The sequence below is a fragment of the Sciurus carolinensis genome, unplaced genomic scaffold (assembly GCF_902686445.1).
Source record: "Sciurus carolinensis unplaced genomic scaffold, mSciCar1.2, whole genome shotgun sequence".
NCBI classification, from domain to species: domain Eukaryota; kingdom Metazoa; phylum Chordata; class Mammalia; order Rodentia; family Sciuridae; genus Sciurus; species Sciurus carolinensis.
The window spans coordinates 299,934-320,280 of NW_025920132.1; positions in this window are offsets into that span (position 1 = coordinate 299,934).

Sequence of the window (20,347 nt, forward strand, 5' to 3'; positions counted from 1 at the left end):
TTTGAAAATCTATACTGCAACAAAATAGAAAATTTTGAAGACATAAACAGGTTTCTAGAGACATATGAATTGCCTAAAATGAACGAGGAGGACATACACAATTTAAATAGACAAATTTCAAGTAATGAAATAGAAGAAGTCATCAAAAGCCTACCAACAAAGAAAAGTCCAGGACCAGATGGGTTCTCAGCCGAGTTCTACAAAACCTTTAAAGAAGAGTTCATTCCAATACTTCTCAAAGTGTTCCATAAAATAGAAGAGGAGGGAACCCTCCCAAACTCATTCTATGAAGCCAATATTACCCTGATATCTAAACCAGACAGAGACACATCGAGGAAAGAAAATTTCAGACCAATATCCTTAATGAACATCGACACAAAAATTCTCAACAAAATTGTAGAAAATCACATAAAAAAACATATTAAAAAGATAGTGCACCATGATCAAGTGTGTTTTATCCCAGGGATGCAAGGTTGGTACAACATCAAGAAATCAATAAATGTAATTCACCATATCAATAGACTTAAAGTCAAGAATCACATGATTATTTCAATAGATGCAGAAAAATCACTTAATAAAATATAGCACCCCTTCATGCTCAAAACTCTAGAAAAAATAGGAAGAGTGGGAACATTCCTTAACATTGTAAAGGCCATCTATGCTAAGCCCATGGCTAATATTCTAAATGGTGAAAAACTGAAAGCATTCCCCCTAAAAACTGGAAGAAGGCAGGGATGCCCTCTTTCACCAGTTCTTTTCAATACTGTCCTTGAAACTCTAGCCAGAGCAATTAGACATACCAAAGAAATTAAAGGGATACAAATAGGAAAAGAAGAACTCAAACTATCCCTATTTACTGATGATATGATTGTATACTTAGAGGAACCAGGAAATTCCACCAGAAAGCTTTTAGATCTCATAAGTGATTTCAGTAAAGTAGCGGGATATAAAATCAATGCACATAAATCTAAGGCATTTTTATACATAACTGATGAATCTTCAGAAAGCGAAATTAGGAAAACTACCCCAATCACAATAGCCTCAAAAAAAATAAAATACTTGGGAATCAATCTCACAAAAGGGGTGAAAGACCTCTACAATGAGAACTACAGAACACTAAAGAAAGAAATTAAAGAAAACCTTAGAAGATGGAAAGACCTCCCATGTTCTTGGATAGGAAGAATTAATATTGTCAAAATGGCTATACTACCTAAAGTGCTATACAGATTCAATGCTATTCCAATTAAAATCCCAATGATGTACCTTGCAGAAATAGAGCAAGCAATTATGAAATTCATCTGGAAGAATAAAAAACCTAGAATAGCTAAAGCAATCCTTGGCAGAAAGAGTGAAGCAGGGGGTATCACAATACCAGATCTTCAACTCTACTACAAAGCAATAGTAACAAAAACGGCATGGTATTGGTACCAAAATAGAAAGGTGGATCAATGGTACAGAACAGAGGACACGGACACAAACCCAAATAAATACAATTTTCTCATACTAGACAAAGGGGCCAAAAATATGCAATGGAGAAAAGATAGTCTCTTCAACAAATGGTGCTGGGAGAATTGGAAATTCATATGCAACAGAATGAAACTAAACCCATATCTCTCACCATGCACGAAACTAAACTCAGAATGGATTAAGGATATCGGAAACAGACCAGAGACCTTGCATCTTAGAGAACAAAAAGTAGGTCCAGAGCTTCAACATGTCGGCTTAGGACCAGACTTCCTCAACAGGACTCCCATAGCCCAAGAAATAAAAGCAAGAATCAATAACTGGGATAGATTCAAACTAAAAAGCTTTCTCTCAGCAAAGGAAACTATCAGCAATGTGAAGAAAGAGCCTACAGAGTGGGAGAAAATCTTTGCCAATCATACTTCAGATAGAGTACTAATCTCCAGAATCTATAAAGAACTCAAAAAACTCTACACCAAGAATGCAAATAATCCAATCGACAAATGGGCTAAGGAAATGAATAGACACTTCACAGAGGAAGATCTACAAGCAATCAACAAACAGATGGAAAAATGTTCAGCATCTCTAGTAATAAGAGAAATGCAAATCAAAACCACCCTAAGATTCCATCTCACCACAATTAGAATGGCAATTATCAAGAATACAAGCAACAACAGGTGTTGGCGAGGATGTGCGGAGAAAGGTACACTCATACATTGCTGGTGGGGCTGCAAATTAGTGCAGCCACTCTGGAAAGCAGTGTGGAGATTCCTTAGAAATCTTGGAATGGAACCACCATTTGACCCAGCTATCCCACTCCTTGGCCTATACCCAAAGGACTTAAAATCAGCATATTACAGAGATACAGCCACATCAATGTTCATAGCTGCTCAATTCACAATAGCCAGATTGTGGAACCAACCTAGATGCCCTTCAATTGATGAGTGGATAAAGAAACTGTGGTATATATATACAATGGAATATTAGTCTTAAGGAATGATAAAATCATGGCATTTGCATGCAAATGGATGAAATTGGAAAATATCATGCTAAGTGAGATAAGCCAATCTCAAAAAACCAAAGGACGAATGATATCGCTATTAAGTGGATGATGACACATAATTTGGGGTGGGAGAGTTTAGTGTTCGGCTTAGAGTTAGGGTTAAGTAGCGGGGCAAGAATGGAGGAAGGAAGGACTGTATAGAGGGAAAAGAGTGGTGGGAGGGTTGGGGGGGAAGGAAAAAATAACAGAATGAATCAGACAACATTACCCTATGTAAATTTATGATTACACAAATGGTATGCCTTTATACCATGTACAGAGAAACAACATGTATCCCATTTGTTTACAATAAAAAAAATCCACAAGTAAGTTATTATATTGGTTTCATAGTTTATGGATAAGATGGCATATAGTAATATTAAAGGCTACAGGACATATATTTCATTGGTTTTTTGGGTGATATATGGATGTCATATTTATATTTCAAGGTAGAGGAGAGCTAGTATAATCATTTTAGATGGTAGGCTATGAATAACACATTAGTTTTATAGACCACAGCAGAGCTTCTATATTCATATTTGATACACTAGTTTGGATATTATATTAGTATTTGAGTACTCTGAATGGCTGTGATATCCTTTTCTAATGTTGTAATATCAGACTTGTTCTTTGCTTGTATTTTATTTTTTCTGTAATTTACATGGAAACCTTTAAAAAATAAATGGTATGTATAAAAAAGTGGTCAAGTGAGGATTGTATATGAATGTGAGAGTCCACAGAGCAAATACTTTGTGAGTATTTTAGGCCACATTGAAGATTTTATTTGAGTGTTAGAGATCAAGGGAGAATATTATGTAAAAGTTACCAGAATGAGGATAGGTAAATGTCATAGACCACATAAGGATATCTGCTTCATTGCTATAGTGAGGTAATTATCAAAGTTTCAGAGACATTGTGAAGGTATTATGTGAGTGTTGGTAGGCAGATTAAAGCTATTATATGAATATGAGCTGCCAGAGTGAAGACATAATGTGTCAAAGGCCTCAGTGAGTGTAATGTCTGGATTTCAGTGGCTATAGTCAGAACAGTTTTCCAAGGTTAGTTGCCAGAGTGAGAAGATTATGTGAGAACATGAGGCCATAGTAAGTATATTATATGAATGTCAGAGGCCAGGTAAGGGCTTTATGTGAGTGTCAGATGTCATATTGAGGGTATAATATGAATTTAAGAGACCACATGGAGGATATTTTATGTGTGTCAGAGACCAGAGGAAGAGTATTGAGTAAGAGTCAGAGGTTTTAGTATGGACATTATGTGCATGTAATTATTCATAGTAAGGATATTATGTGAAAGTCAGTGTCCAAAGTGAGGGTAATATCTGACTCTGAGAGGTCACATGATATGTGACTTTCAGAGGTCACAGTGAAGATATTGTGTGAAAGTCACAGGCCACATTGAGATTTAGATGTTTGTGTCAGAGGCCACAATCAGGGTTTTATGTGATTATCAAGGTACAAGTGAGGGAATTTTATGAGTCAGACCAAGGGAAGATATTATGTGATTGTCATGGCAACAGTGAGTGTATTATATGAGTGTCAGAGGACACAGAATATTATGTGAAAGTCAAAGACCATAGTGAGGATATTGTGTGTTATAAGGTACAGTGAGGATTTTATATAAATGTCTGAGTCCACATTGTTGACATTATATCAGTGTCAGATTCCAGACTGTGTTTATTGAATGTCAGAAGCCTCAGGGAAGATACTCAATGAGTGACAGAGGTCACAGAGGTCACATTGAGACTATTATGTGTCAGTGGTAAGAGTGATGATATTATGTGAGTGTCAGAGGCTACAATGAGGAAATTATGTGAGTCTTATTGGCCACAGTGTGGGTATTATATCATTATCAGAGGCCACATTGAAGATGTTATGTGAATGTCAGAGGTATTTTGTGAGTTTCAGAAGCCAGAGTGAGGTAAATGTCAGAGGTTTAATTGTGCATATTATATAAGTGTCAGAGGTCACAGTGATGGTATTATATGAGTGCCAGGACCAAATGAGGATATTATGTGAGTGGCAACTCTCCCAGAGAGAATATTGTATGAGTGTCAGAGGCTACAGTTAGGATATACTGTCCATCACAGGGACAACACTGTGGAAATTAGGTGAGTGTCAATGGCCACATTGACACATCAGGGGCCAGCTTGAGGAAATTATGAGGGTCCTAAGTCACAGTGACTGTCTTGGACCGTAGTGAGTGTATTATGTGAGTGTCAGAGGTGACAATTATATTATGTGAGTATATAATTGAAGGTATTTGGTGAGTATTAGAGGCCACATTGAGGGTATTATATGAGTGGCAAGGTAATAGTGATGGCATTTTTTTTTTGTGAGTGTCAGATGCCAAGTGAGGATATTATGTGAATATCAGGGGCAAAAGTGAGTATATTAAGTGAGTGAAAGAAGTCACAGTTAAAATATTATGTGAGTTTCAGAGGCCAGATTGAATTTATTATATGAATATCAGAGACCAAATGTGGATATTATATGAGTGTCAGAGGCTACTTTGCAAGCATGATGTGAGTGTCTCAGGTCACAGAAAGATATGTGCATAATGAGTCACATTGAATGTAATATTTGAGTATAGGAGGCCAATCTGTGGGTATTTTGTGAGTATCACAGATTAGAATAAGGATACTATATCAGTATCATAGACCAAAATGATGACATTATGAGTGCAAAAATTAACAGAGAGGATATTACATCAGTTTCAAACATCACAAATTATGTCAATGCCAGAGGTCAAAGTGAGGATATTTTATGTGTGTCAGAGGACCCAGTGATAATATTTATGTGACTTTCAGAGGACACATTGTGATATTATGTGAGTGACAGAGAACAAAGTGGTAGTAGTCTGGGTCTGAGGTCAAAATGTGTGTATTATTGATTGGCAGAGACCAGAATTGGGGATTTATGTGAGTGTCACAGGGTACAGTGAGGGTGTTAAGTGAATGCCAGAGGTCACAGTATAGTTATTATGTGTCAGAGGTAGCATTGATGATATTATGTGACAGAGGCCAATTAAGGATATAATGTCTGTGTCAGAGGTCAAATTGAGTGCATAATGGGAATCTGAGATCACAGTGAGGTTATTTGAGTGTCAGTGGTCAAAGTGAGAATATTACATCCATGTCAGAGGTCAAGTGAGAATATTTTGTGAATGTCATAATCCAAAGTGAGGGTATTACATAAGTAACAGAGGTGCCAGTGAGGTTATATTGTGATTGTAAGAAGTCACAATGAGGACATTATGTGAGCATCAGAAGTCATGTGAGGACATTATGTGACTATCAGATTCACAGTGAGGATATTATGAGTGTCACATAACAGGTGAGGAAATTAAGTGAGTATCAGAGGTACCAGTGAAGATAAATAAAAGGGTCCAAAGTCATTTCAGAAAATAATGTGAGTGTCAAAGATCACAGTGAGGACATAATGTGAGCATGAGTGGCCACAGAGGTAATATGTCAGTTTCTAAAAAAGAAAAATGAGAATATTAATTGAGTGTTACAGGGCTCAGAAGGGGAATTATGTGAGAGCCAGAGGACACACTGAGGGTATTCGGTGAGTGGCTTAAGCCATGTAAGGATATTATGTGTGTGAGAGAGTTCACACTGAGGTTATGTGAGTAACAGAGGTCACACTGAGGATATTATTTCAGAATTAGAGCCCAAAGGAGGGTAGTATGTATATGTCAGAGACCACAGTGACTATATTTTATGAGTGTGATAGACCAGAGTGAGGGTATTAAGTGGTAGAGGTCACAGTGAGGATAATCTGCGAGTGTGACATGTTAGATGAGGGTATCATGTCAGTGATAGAGGTCAAAGGAGGACAATTGTGTCAGAGGTCAGAGTGAGGGTATGTGTCAAATGTCACATTGAGAGTATGACATTAGTGTCAAAGGGCAAATGAGAATATTTTTTAACTGTCAAAAGTGACAGTGAACTTATTTTGTGAGTGTCAGATGTCACAGTGAGGATATTGTTGAGTGTCAGAAATCAAGCCAGGCTATTTTGTGACTCTCAGAGTCACAGTGAAGATATTCTTTGAGTGTCACATGCCATAGGGAGGTAAAGTGAGTATTATAGAAAGTAATAATTATATTATGTCAGTGTCAGTAGTCACAGTGAGGTTGTTATGTCACTCTTAGGGTTTTATGTGACTTTCAGAAGCCACTATGAGGAGATATGTGTATCAGAGAAAAAATTGAGGTTATTATGTCAGTTTCAGAGGTCACAGTACAAGTGTCATGATTGTACCTGAAGTCACACTGAAGGTATTTTTTGAGTGACAGAGGTCACAAGAAGGATTATTCAGTGTCAGAGGTCACTATAGGGATATTATGTGAGTCTAAGAGGCCATGTTGATGGTATAATGAGAGCTTCAGGGGTCATGGTGTGGGTATTTGGTGAGCATCATTGGTAAAACAGAGGTTACTACCTGAGTGTCAGAGGTTACAGTGAGGTATCATGTGAATGACAGAGCTAATTGAGGATAATATTTGAGTGTCACAAACTGTAGTGAAGGTGTTATGTGAGTGTCAGAGGCCATTTTGAGGCAATCATGTGAGAGTCAGGAGTCACAGAAAGGATATTATATCTGAATCAGAGTTCACAGTGAGGTTGTTATATGAGTGTCAGAGATCAGACTGAGAGTATTATAAGTGTCAGAGGTACCAGAGAGGTTATTATGTGAATGAGATGACAGTGAGGATATTATATCAGCATCAGAGGTCACAATGAGGTTTTAATGGGAGAGTCATAAGTCATGATGCAGGTATTATGTGATCATCACAGGTCATGGTGAGTGTATCATGTGAGTGTCAGTGGTCACACTTAGGATATAATCTGAGGCCACACTGAGGGTATTAAGTGTCAAAAGTTAGAGTAAAGGTAATGTTTGAGTGTGAGAGTTCACAGTGGGGGTAATATATGAGTATCAGAGGTCACACAGAGTGTTATGTGAGTGACACAGGTTGAAACAGACCCCTTCACTTCAAGCATAGGACTACTACTCACTGGTAATCTTAAAAATATTTAAATTCAATATTTGACATGACATATTTTGCTTACAATGCACATTTTTTCTTAAAAGTAACAACTTTTTTACTTCAATACTGATTTTATTTTTTATTTCCTTCATATAATCTTGTGATTACTTACTAGTGTCAGTTGACCAATTTCTACAAAATGAACTTGACATATGCACCTAATTATGTTGAATTTGCAGATCTACTGGGGAACACTGTGACTTTTACCAAAATTAAACTTTTGATCATTGAATATTAGCTGCTTTCCCATTTGTTTCCATATTTCTTCATTTGATTTTTACATTTACTTTTTACTTTGCAGTGGACAGGTCTTAAATTTTTAGTCATTACTTTTTTTTCCAATTATTTTTCCTACAATTGTGAATGGTTTGTGTCCCCATTGTGACATTGCTCATTGCTAGGGTAACTTATACAATTTTATGTTGACCTTGTAACCTAATCTCTTACCAAACTAATGTAGTTCTAGTTTTGTTAGTGTGTAAAATTTCTTACAAGTATTATATGAAGGCGATCCAAGATGGCGGCCTAGAGGGAGACTGCACCCCCAGTCGCTCCAGAACCCAGGAGTTAAGAAGGGGAGGCATTGAGAGACTCGGACTGAAATAGAGCCACAGGTGAGTCTGCCCACTGGGTAAAGCTCAGCCCGGGTGGCAGGCCCAGATACAGGTGGCTTATCGGAGCCGGGCAGGGCACCTAGAGTCATCCACAGGCAGCCCTGCGCACTCTGGCAGTGGGCCCTGCCCACACAGCCAGCTTCTCCAGGTTCTCGGAACGGAACTGGCCCGCTAGTGAGAGCCTTTCTGACCAGAACAAGCTCCGAGTCCCGGAGCCACTGCAGCGCAATGTACTCCGGCACACAAGCAGCTTCAGGGACCAGGATAGGGCAGCCAGAGACCTCCCCAAGTAGCCTGGACCCCTGCGGTGGGAGGTGCCTTTCAAGTCTAGCTTCTCAGACCAGACCGCCCAGTGAGAGGTTTTCTACATAGAACCAGCCACAAGTCCCCGAACCAACAGAGAGCTTCGATCTGTAAGCAGCCTCTGGGATCAGGACAGGGCAGCCAGAGACCTCTTCAGGCAGCCCTGCCCACTCTGGGTGCAGGCTCTCTTCACGGGGTGATCCAAGATGGCGGCCTAGAGGGTGACTGCACCCCCAGTCGCTCCAAAACCCAGGAGCTAAGAAGGGGAGGCATTGAGAGACTCAGACTGAAATAGAGCCACAGGTGAGTCTGCCCACTGGGTAAAGCTCTGCCCGGGTGGCAGGCCCAGATAGAGGTGGCTTATCGGAGCCAGGCAGGGCAGCTAGAGTCTTCCCAAGGTAGCGTTCCACACTCCAGCAGTGGGCTCCTCCCACACGGCCAGCTGCACGGTGCAGGCCCACAGTGAGAGCATTTCCGCACAGAACCAGTTCCAAACCGTGGAACCAGTAGGGGGCTAGGGGCAGTTTTCTTCGGATGTGCTGCTTTATCAGATTCCTCCAAGACATCAGGCTACTGAAGGCTGTGAGGTGATACACTGGAAATCTACCGGGACACTATAAGCCAATAGCGGAAAACTGCAATATCTCAGGGTCCCACTGACAGCTGACCAATATGAGAAAACAAGGGAAGAAAATGTCCCAAACAAACCTAGATACTACATCAATAAAACCCAATGACAGCACAGCAGAAGAAATGTCAGAAAGGGAGTTCAGAATGTATGTAATTAAAACGATCAGGGAAGCTAATGAGGAGATGAAAGAGCAAATGCAGGCATTGAAGGAGGAGATGAAAGAGCAAATGCAGGCATTAAATGATCGCACCAATCAACAGTTAAAAGACCAAATACGGGAAGCAAGAGATCATTTCAATAAAGAGTTAGAGATACTGAAAAAAAAAACAAACTGAAATACTTGAAATGAAGGAAACAATAAACCAAGTTAAAAACTCCATAGAAAGCATAACCAATAGGATAGAACACCTGGAAGACAGAACCTCAGACATTGAAGACAAATTATTTACTCTTGAAAGCAAAGTTGGCCAAACAGAAAAGATGGTAAGAAATCATGAACAGAATCTACAAGAATTATGGGATATCATGAAAAGGCCAAATTTAAGAATTATTGGTATTGAGGAAGGCTTAGAGAAACAAACCAAAGGAATGAACAATCAATTCAATGAAATAATAACAGAAAAGTTCCCAAATCTGAAGAATGAAATGGAAAACCAAGTACAAGAGGCTTATAGAACTCCAAACATACAAAATTACAACAGACCCACACCAAGGCACATTATTATGAAAATACCTAACATACAAAATAAAGACAGAATTTTAAAGGCCGCGAGAGAAAAGAATCAAATTACATTCAGAGGGAAACCAATAAGAATATCAGCAGATTTTTCAATCCAGACCCTAAAAGCTAGAAGGGCCTGGAACAACATATACCAAGCCCTGAAAGAAAATGGATGCCAACCAAGAATCTTATACCCAGCAAAACTTACCTTCAAATTTGACGATGAAATAAGATCCTTCCATGATAAACAAAAGCTAAAGGAATTTACAAAAAGAAAGCCAGCATTACAGAACATTCTCAGCAAAATATTCCATGAGGAAGAGATGAAAAACAACGATGCAAATCAGCAACAGGAGGAACTAGCCTAAAGGAATAGCCAAATAAAGGAAAAACCAAATCATGTCAAAAACAAATATGAGTCAATTGACTGGGAATACAAATCATATCACAATAATAACCCTGAATGTCAATGGCCTGAATTCATCAATCAAAAGACACAGACTGGCAGATGGGAATAAAAAGAAAAATCCAACAATATGCTGCCTGCAAGAGACTCATCTCATAGAAAGAGACACCTATAGACTAAAGGTGAAAGGATAGGGAAAAACATACCATGCACACGGACACAGCAAAAAAGCTGGAGTATCCATCCTCATTTCACATAATGTGGACTTCAAACCAAAACTAGTCAGAAGGGATAAAGAAGGACATTACATGCTGCTTAAGGGAAGCATAAATCAGCAAGACTTAACAATCATAAATATCTGTGCCCCAAACATTGGCTCATCCACGTACGTCAAACAAATCCTTCTCAATTCCAGAAATCAAATAGACCACAACACAATAATACTAGGCGATTTTAACACACCTCTCTCACCACTGGATAGATCGTCCAAACAAAAATTGAATAAAGAAACTATAGATCTCAACAACACAATCAACAATTTAGACTTAACGGACATATATAGAATATACCATCCAACAAAGAACGAATACACTTTCTTCTCAGCAGCACATGGATCCTTCTCTAAAATAGACCATATTTTATGCCACAAAGCTACTGTTAGCAAATACAAGAAGATAGAGATACTACCTTGTACTCTATCAGATCATAATGGATTGAAATTAGAAATAAAGGAAAGAATAAAAAACAGAAACTTCTCCAATACCTGGAGATTAAATAGTACACTATTATATGATGAATGGATAACAGAAGACATCAGGAGGGAAATAAAAAAATTCTTAGAAGTAAATGAGAACAAAGACACATCATATCAAAATCTCTGGGACACTATGAAAGCAGTACTTAGAGGAAGATTTATTTCATGGGGTGCATTCAAAAAAAGAAGTAGAAATCAACAAATAAATGACTTAACACTACAGCTCAAAGCGCTAGAAAAAAAGAGCAGACCAATACCAAAAGTAGTAGAAGACAGGAAATAGTTAAAATCAGAGCCGAAATCAATGAAATTGAAACAAAAGAAACAATTGGAAAAATTAACAAAATAAATAGTTGGTTCTTTGAAAAAATAAATAAAATTGATAAACCCTTAGCCACACTAACAAAGAGAAAGAGGGAGAAAACTCAAATTACTAAAATTCGGAATGAACAAGGAAACATCACAACAGACACGAGTGAAATACAAAACATAATTAGAAGCTATTTTGAAAATCTATACTCCAACAAAACAGAAAACCTCGAAGACATCAACAAATTTCTAGAGACATATGAATTACCTAAACTGAACGAGGAGGACATACACAACTTAAATAAATCAATTTCAAGCAATGAAATAGAAGAGGTCATCAAAAGCCTACCAACAAAGAAAAGTCCAGGACCAGAAGGGTTCTCAGCCTATTTCTACAAAACCTTTAAAGAAGAGCTCATTCCAATACTCTTCAAACTATTCCATGAAATAGAAGAGGAGGGAACCCTCCCAAACTCATTCTATGAAGCCAATATCACCCTGATACCTAAACCAGACAGAGACACATCGAGAAAAGAAAATTTCAGACCAATATCCTTAATGAACATCGACGCAAAAATTCTCAACAAAATTTTAGCAAATCGCATACAAATATATATTAAAAAGATAGTGCACCACGATCAAGTGGGTTTTATCCCAGGGATGCAAGGTTGGTTCAACATTCAGAAATCAATAAATGTCATTCACCATATCAACAGACTTAAAGTTAAGAATCACATGATTATTTCAATAGATGCAGAAAAAGCATTTGATAAAATACAGCATCCCTTCATGCTCAAAACACTAGAAAAAATTGGGGTAGTGGGAACATTCCTTAACATTATAAAGGCAATCTACGCTAAGCCCATGGCTAATATCATTCTAAATGGTGAAAAACTGAAAGTGTTCCACCTAAAAACTGGAACAAGGCAGGGATGCCCTCTTTCACCACTTCTCTTCAACATCGTCCTTGAGACTCTAGCCAGAGCAATCAGACAAACCAAAGAAATTAAAGGGATACGAATAGGAAAAGAAGAACTCAAACTATCCCTGTTCGCTGATGACATGATTATATATTTAGAGCAACCTGGAAATTCCACCAGAAAACTTTTGGAACTCATAAGTGAATTCAGTAAAGTAGCAGGTTACAAGATCAATGCTCATAAATCCAATGCATTTTTATACATAAGTGATGAATCTTCAGAAAGAGAAATTAGGAAAACTACCCCATTCACAATAGCCTCAAAAAAAATAAAATACTTGGGAGTCAATCTCACAAAAGAGGTGAAAGACCTCTACAATGAGAACTACAGAACACTAAAGAAAGAAATTAAAGAAAACCTTAGAAAATGGAAAGATCTCCCTTGTTCCTGGATAGGAAGAATTAATATTGTCAAAATGGCTATACTACCTAAAGTGCTATACAGATTCAATGCAATTCCAATTAAAATCCCAATGATGTACCTTGCAGAAATAGAGCAAGCAATTATGAAATTCATCTGGAAGAATAAAAAACCTAGAATAGCTAAAGCAATCCTCAGTAGCAAGAGCGAAGCAGGGGGTATTGCAATACCAGATCTTCAACTCTACAACAAAGCAATAGTAACAAAAACGGCATGGTATTGGTACCAAAATAGACAGGTAGATCAATGGTACAGAACAGAGGACACGGACACAAACCCAAATAAATACAATTTTCTCATACTAGACAAAGGGGCCAAAAATATGCAATGGAGAAAAGATAGTCTCTTCAACAAATGGTGCTGGGAGAATTGGAAATTCATATGCAACAGAATGAAACTAAGCCCATATCTCTGACCATGCACGAAACTAAACTCAGAATGGATTAAGGATATCGGAAACAGACCAGAGACCTTGCATCTTAGAGAACAAAAAGTAGGTCCAGAGCTTCAACATGTCGGCTTAGGACCAGACTTCCTCAACAGGACTCCCATAGCCCAAGAAATAAAAGCAAGAATCAATAACTGGGATAGATTCAAACTAAAAAGCTTTCTCTCAGCAAAGGAAACTATCAGCAATGTGAAGAAAGAGCCTACAGAGTGGGAGAAAATCTTTGCCAATCATACTTCAGATAGAGTACTAATCTCCAGAATCTATAAAGAACTCAAAAAACTCTACACCAAGAATGCAAATAATCCAATCGACAAATGGGCTAAGGAAATGAATAGACACTTCACAGAGGAAGATCTACAAGCAATCAACAAACAGATGGAAAAAATGTTCAGCATCTCTAGTAATAAGAGAAATGCAAATCAAAACCACCCTAAGATTCCATCTCACCACAATTAGAATGGCAATTATCAAGAATACAAGCAACAACAGGTGTTGGCGAGGATGTGTGGAGAAAGGTACACTCATACATTGCTGGTGGGGCTGCAAATTAGTGCAGCCACTCTGGAAAGCAGTGTGGAGATTCCTTAGAAATCTTGGAATGGAACCACCATTTGACCCAGCTATCCCACTCCTTGGCCTATACCCAAAGGACTTAAAATCAGCATATTACAGAGATACAGCCACATCAATGTTCATTGCTGCTCAATTCACCATAGCCAGATTGTGGAACCAACCTAGATGCCCTTCAGTTGATGAATGGATAAAGAAACTGTGGCATATTTATACAATGGAATATTACTCCGCAATGAAGAATGATAAAATTATGGCATTTGTAGGCAAATGGATGAAATTGGAGAATATCATGCTAAGTGAGATAAGCCAATCTCAAAAAACTAAAGGACGAATGATCTCGCTGATAAGCGGATGAGGACATATAATGGGGGGTGGGAGGGGTTAGCATTAGGTTTAGGGTTAGGTTTAGGTTTAGGGATAAGGAGAGCGGTAAGAATGAAGGAAAGAAGGACTGTATAGAGGGAAAAGAGGGGTGGGAGTGGTGGGGGGGAAGGGAAAAAATAAACATCATTGCCCTATGTAATCGTATGATTACACACACACAAAAAAAAGAAATATTATATGAAGTATACTATCATCTGCATAGGCTATTTCTCTTTTATGTTTAATATCCATGTTTAATATTCTCAAAGTTCTATGTAGTAGAAGTCAGAAAATCATACTACTTTTTCCTGGTACCCAAAGTAAGTTGTGAAGCACTTATGTTTTCAAAACAAAATAGGATAATTGAAGATAGTTCCCAGGGACCCTTTTGTGGATTGAAAAAGAATTTTCCTCTAGCTGTAATCTGCTATAGGTTTTACATACATTGGCATATGATTCGCCAAAAGTTTTTCTCTGTCAAAATTATTTTTGGAACCTTTATTATGACATATATAGAGATGTCCCTGTTGAACATGGGTTACATTCTTTCCTTTTTAGGTAGTTACCTTCAGTTTGCTAGTAATTTTGAATATCTTCGTCAATATACAAAATGAAATATGGCTTTTAATATCCTTTCTTGTGATGTCTTATCTGGTAAAGTTGTTTTATAGATAGAATTAGAAGGTTTTATTCTTTTTAAGATGTGATCATAAATTATTATTAAATGTTTGGTTGAAATCATCAGTGTCAGTGAATGTACTTTCTTTTAATACGTGGTTGTTTAATTTTCATTGTTTGGTTTGTTTTTAGATCTAGGTTCTTGCTGTGTTGCCCGGATTAACTCAAATTCCTAGGTATAAAATCATTCCCCTGCTTTAGCCTCACCAGTATCTGGACTACTAGCATGCACTCCCATGAACAACTTTTCAGGTTCTCATAAGAATATTTGTAATTAAGTTAAATTTTCTTTGTAGGTCTTTTGTTATATTTTCTTGCATCTAGTTTGATTAGTGCATTCTATTCATTCTTTATTTGATTTTCAAAACTCATGACTATCTAGATTATGATGGAATAATGTGGGCTGGAGAGATAGCTCAGTTGGTAAAGTGCTTGCCTTACAAGCACAGGGCCCTGGGTTTGATCCCCAACACCACAAAAAAAAAAAAAAAGATGGAACAAAGTGGAGAAATGAATACTTTGCATTTTGTGAACTGACAACTGTCTCAGGATGCCCTGTGTAGAATAGAGAATATACACTCTTTAGCACTAATATTTCTGTAAGATACATGAGACAGATAATCTAAAGAAAATTATAAATTTGAATAGCATTTTTCTGATAATGATGTTGAGTACCTTTTATATAACTTTATACATTTGTTTGATTTTTAGGCATTTTACCATACAGTATTAGTTTTCTTTTCTTTTTTCTTTTTTGATGAGTTGCATCATTTTCATATATTTTGATATTAAACTTTTCTCAGATACATGGTTATCAAATATTTTCTTCAATCCATGGTCCACTTATATTTCATTGGTTGATTCCTTGGCCATAAAAATGACTAAGAACTTATTATCAAATCATCCATCTCAATATTTTGGAAAAAGTAAATTTTTTAAAAAGAAGAGTAGAGAAAGAAAAGTCTAACCAAGAAAGCAAAATAAGAAGATACTAAAAATGACCATACCACAGAAAGAATCATCAATGTAAATATTGGTACTTTCCAAAAGCAAATGGAATTGAAAAAGCTCTGGTAAATTTGACAAGTAAAAATTATGTCAATTATGTACTATATAATTGCCAGCATATGCATATATATAATGATGTCTCACTTGATGGGATTACATTGTACAAATTTGTTCTAATTGATTCTGCCATTTTCTGAATATCTGAGTGTAATGACAAGAATCTAGTTGATACAGACTATTATGTAACTAGACATTTTTCTGTTTCCATTGTTGTACATAAAGTATATCCCTGACCAAAACACTATGATACCACTCATGACTGATGTTATAAAGTTATAGCAACCAGTGTAGACCTCATAATGAAATAAACAAATGATAGAACTCAAGACAAAATGCTTAATAAGTCACTTGCTATTTAGACAGTAAAAAAGAGATTACAGTACAGGGAAGAAGAAAAATGGCATTCTTTCCAAAAAATGATGCTAGGATATTGAGATATTTTTGTAATAATAGAAATGCTATTCATCATAGTGTATAAAAATTCATTTTCACATATTAATACTGAATATAAATATTACAAATAAATAATAGTGAAATATTAAAGAAAATATAAAGTATTCACAATTTGTAATAAGGACGAGTGAGAAAGGATGCATGTGGTGGTACACACTTAAAATATCCAGTACTCTGGAGGCTAAGATAGGAGGATCACAATTGTGAGGTCAATCCAAGCAGATGGGTAATATCCCATCTGAAAATAAAATTCTAAAATGAGCTGAGGATATAGATTGTTAACAGGACATCTGGTTCAATACCCAATGTCACAAAAGGGGGAAAAAAACAAATGATTATTGTTTTTTCAAAGTTACACAAAATATTATTTTTAAATTTATGAATCATATAATATTAAAATAAAAATCCTATATCTCAAATAAGTCCATTGAAGAGTGCAAGGAGAAGTAACAGATTGAAAAAACTACCTCACATATAATCAAACACTTATAAGAAGGTAAGAAAGGAGAATCTGCAAAAGAAAAGCAGGCAAGAGACTTGAATAATCACTTTAAATAGGAGATAGATATCTAATTATTCAATAATCAATAAAAACTCGACATCATTTTTATTATTCATATATATACAGTGCTGAGAATCAAACCCAGTGCCTCACACATGCTGGGCAAGTGCTGTACCACTGAGTCAAATCCACAACCCCAAAACTTAACATCTTTAGAAATTAGGTAATGTAAAATAACTCATATATATAGAAAACAAAATTGGAGACCCAAAATGACAGACTAGAGGGAGGCTACATTCCTTGTTGCTTCATAACTCAGATTTCAAGCAGAGGAAAATCTGTTTCTCTGTGAGGCAGTCTTTGCTGCTTATCAATGACCTGCTCTTTATCTCATTTGCCCACCTCAATCACCTAGTCTGCCAGCATATTGACAAATTTTTGAGTGCAGATCTCTCACTCACTGCTGCCTCTGCCATTTGCCCATTTGCCTACCTCTTGCCTGCCCATTACCTGCCTTTCACCTACCCATCGCCCACCACATGAGGTCCACCTGCTGATGGTTTGCTGATAGACTGCAGACTGACTGCAGAACACCAGCACAAGACCAGCAGCCTGCTCTTACCTAGAAGTCTACTGTCAGGTTTGGTTAAATGTGCATGACTGCTGCCATTTTAGGACAACAGTCAGGACCTGCCGGACCCCTGGCATAACCAACTGCATTCCCACCTCCAGGACCCCGGGCACAAGCTACTGCAAACAACATGGAATTAGCAACCACACTCAGCATTGCAGTTCCCCATTTGCCAACACATTTGGAAGACAGTGCATTCACTTGCATTATCCTGACAGTGGAAGCTAGCATTAGGTGGGGCCAATTCCATCCAGAGATGCCTACTGGTGACAGGAAGCTCATTGTCAGGTACCTCTCATGCATCAGGCTACTGAAGACTGGGAGGTTTGAACAGTATATGACTGCTATAGTGTAGATTTTTTTCTGAAAATTTTTAAGTTTTTATCTCTTTATTTTTCTCCCTCTATTTTCCTTTTGTTTATCTGTTTCCTCAGAGTCTCTTTCTCTGCTTTCCATTGCTAACAACCAACTTCTTTTGATTCTGCTTTCACTCAACCTATGATTTAGTACTTCTAAATACCCTTTTCATATCCTTCTAACAGTTACATACTACACTCCTCCCCATTCTTTGTCAACCATTATAAAATGTAGACCTCATTGCAAATCTATTTGTTTTACTGTAGATAATAATTGAACTCATCCTATTTACTATGACAATATTGTTAACAACTTCATAGAGGTTATTTAGTTTAGGGCTGCATATTATCTGTACTGGAAACTGCTAATATTGATATCCACCTTAAAGAAGAGGTTTTGGAAAACTGCTGGGTTACTAGGAGCCTATAGAGTGGAAACTGAAATACCCCAAATCTGCACTGCAAGAGCAGAAGATATATGAACAACATGAAAAAACAAGAAAAGTGTTCCAAAAAAAAAAAACAAGATTCTATATGAATAGAATCCAGTGACAGCACAGTAGAAGATATATCAGAAAAGGAGTTTAGAATATACTTAATTAAAATGATTCATGAAGCAAAAGATGATATAAAAGAGCAAATACAGGCAATGAAAAATCACTCCAATGAACAATAGAAAGAGCAACTTCAGGAAGCAAAAGATCATCTCAACAAAGAAATAGAGATTCTGAGAAAAAAAAAAAACAGAAATCCTTGAAGTGAAGGAAACAATAAACCAAATAAAAAACTCAATGGAAAGCGTCATCAACAGAGTAGATCACTTGGAGGACACAACCTACGACAATGAAGATAAAATATTTAATCTTGAAAATCAAGTTGACCAAACAAAAATGGGAAGAAATCATGAGCAGAACCTCCAATAACTATGAGAGATCATGAAAAGTCCATATTTAATAATTTTCAGGATTGAAGAAAGAACAAAGATACAAACCAAAAAAATGAAGAACATATTCAATGAAATAATATCAGAAAATTTACCAAACCTGAAGAATGAAATGGAAAAATCAACTACAAGAGGCTTACAGAATACCAAATGCACAAAATTACAACAGAAACTTTATACAATAAGTGGTTTCAATTCAGCTTAAAAAATAATTTTACTACATGTATCAGTACATTATATGTAAATTATATGTAATGTTAGTATTTCTGCTTTGAATTCTTGATATTGCAATGGAATTCCTACTTTATTAAATGTATTTTATATGCTAGTTATTGTGCATGATTTAAACTTTTTTTGCTTTCTCCTTCTCTGGTTGTGCACTTTCTCTTACAACAACCTTCTAGAAATAGTTTCTGAGAATTACTGAGCTGTTTGTAAAGGAGATGTACTTAGGGAGTATGCAAAATAATCATTTTAATAAAAGAAATATATATTTAAGGCTGGGGTTGTGGCTCAGTGGTAGAGCACTTTCCTAGCAAGTGTGAGGCACTGGGTTTGATTCTCAGCACCACATAAAAATAAATGAATAAAAATAAGTCTATCAACATCTAAAAAATATTTAAAAACAAGAAGTAGATATTTAAAATTTAATACTAACTATGGGAAAAGGGTCCATTGTGTAAAACAGTTTATCTTTGGATTCAATGTTTATCTTTGGTTTTACAAACTAGCTTGTATTTTCAGTATTTTCTACATAATATGTTAAAATGTAGAGCAATTGCAATACATCAATAGAATGAGTAAATTTTCTGAAAAAAAAACTAAATAGAATTGATGAACATGGAATAAATGCACTCATGAAGGAAAGATGGAGTTTAAGCTGTTATTATTCATTGCTGGAAACTCTTTTGCTTTCTGACATACATGATACAACCCCACAAGAAACAGACTAAAATTACAGCACCTGTACATATGAGGATATAGCCATATTTCTCCAGAGTTGAAGTCCAGAAGCATGGTTAAAGAGGATGTACATTTAGGAAGAAATAAATAATAAACTGTGGAAAATAATGGTTTCTAAAAGAAAGACACTTTTTTTTGTTATAGAACACCCAGTTTGACAAATGCTATAAAACACCATGTATGTTTTATATCAATGTTACATGAATATCACATTTCATATGTAAGCATATATGAAAAGAAAGTTTGCAAACTTGAGAAAATAAAAATAGAGAAGAGCATATAAAAGAATTAGTTACACACTCTATGTACAGATAAAGCTCATACAGATGACCATTTTTCCCAAGTTAATCTATGATACCCCATCAAAATTAAAACCATGTTTTGCTTTTAATTAAAGAAGGAATGATAGCAAAAAATTCTGAAATTCTCCTGAGGGCTAAATACACGTGACATTAGCTAAGAACTCACTAAAATATAAGAGAAAAAGTAACTGCTATCATTCATTACCTAACACTAATATATATGATCAAATGACATTATCACAGTAATTTAAAGACCAAGAAGTCACAATACAGAAAATTCCATATGCATGTAAACAATTTTATTAAGTGCAATGAAAGAACAAATATAAATCCAGCTACATCAA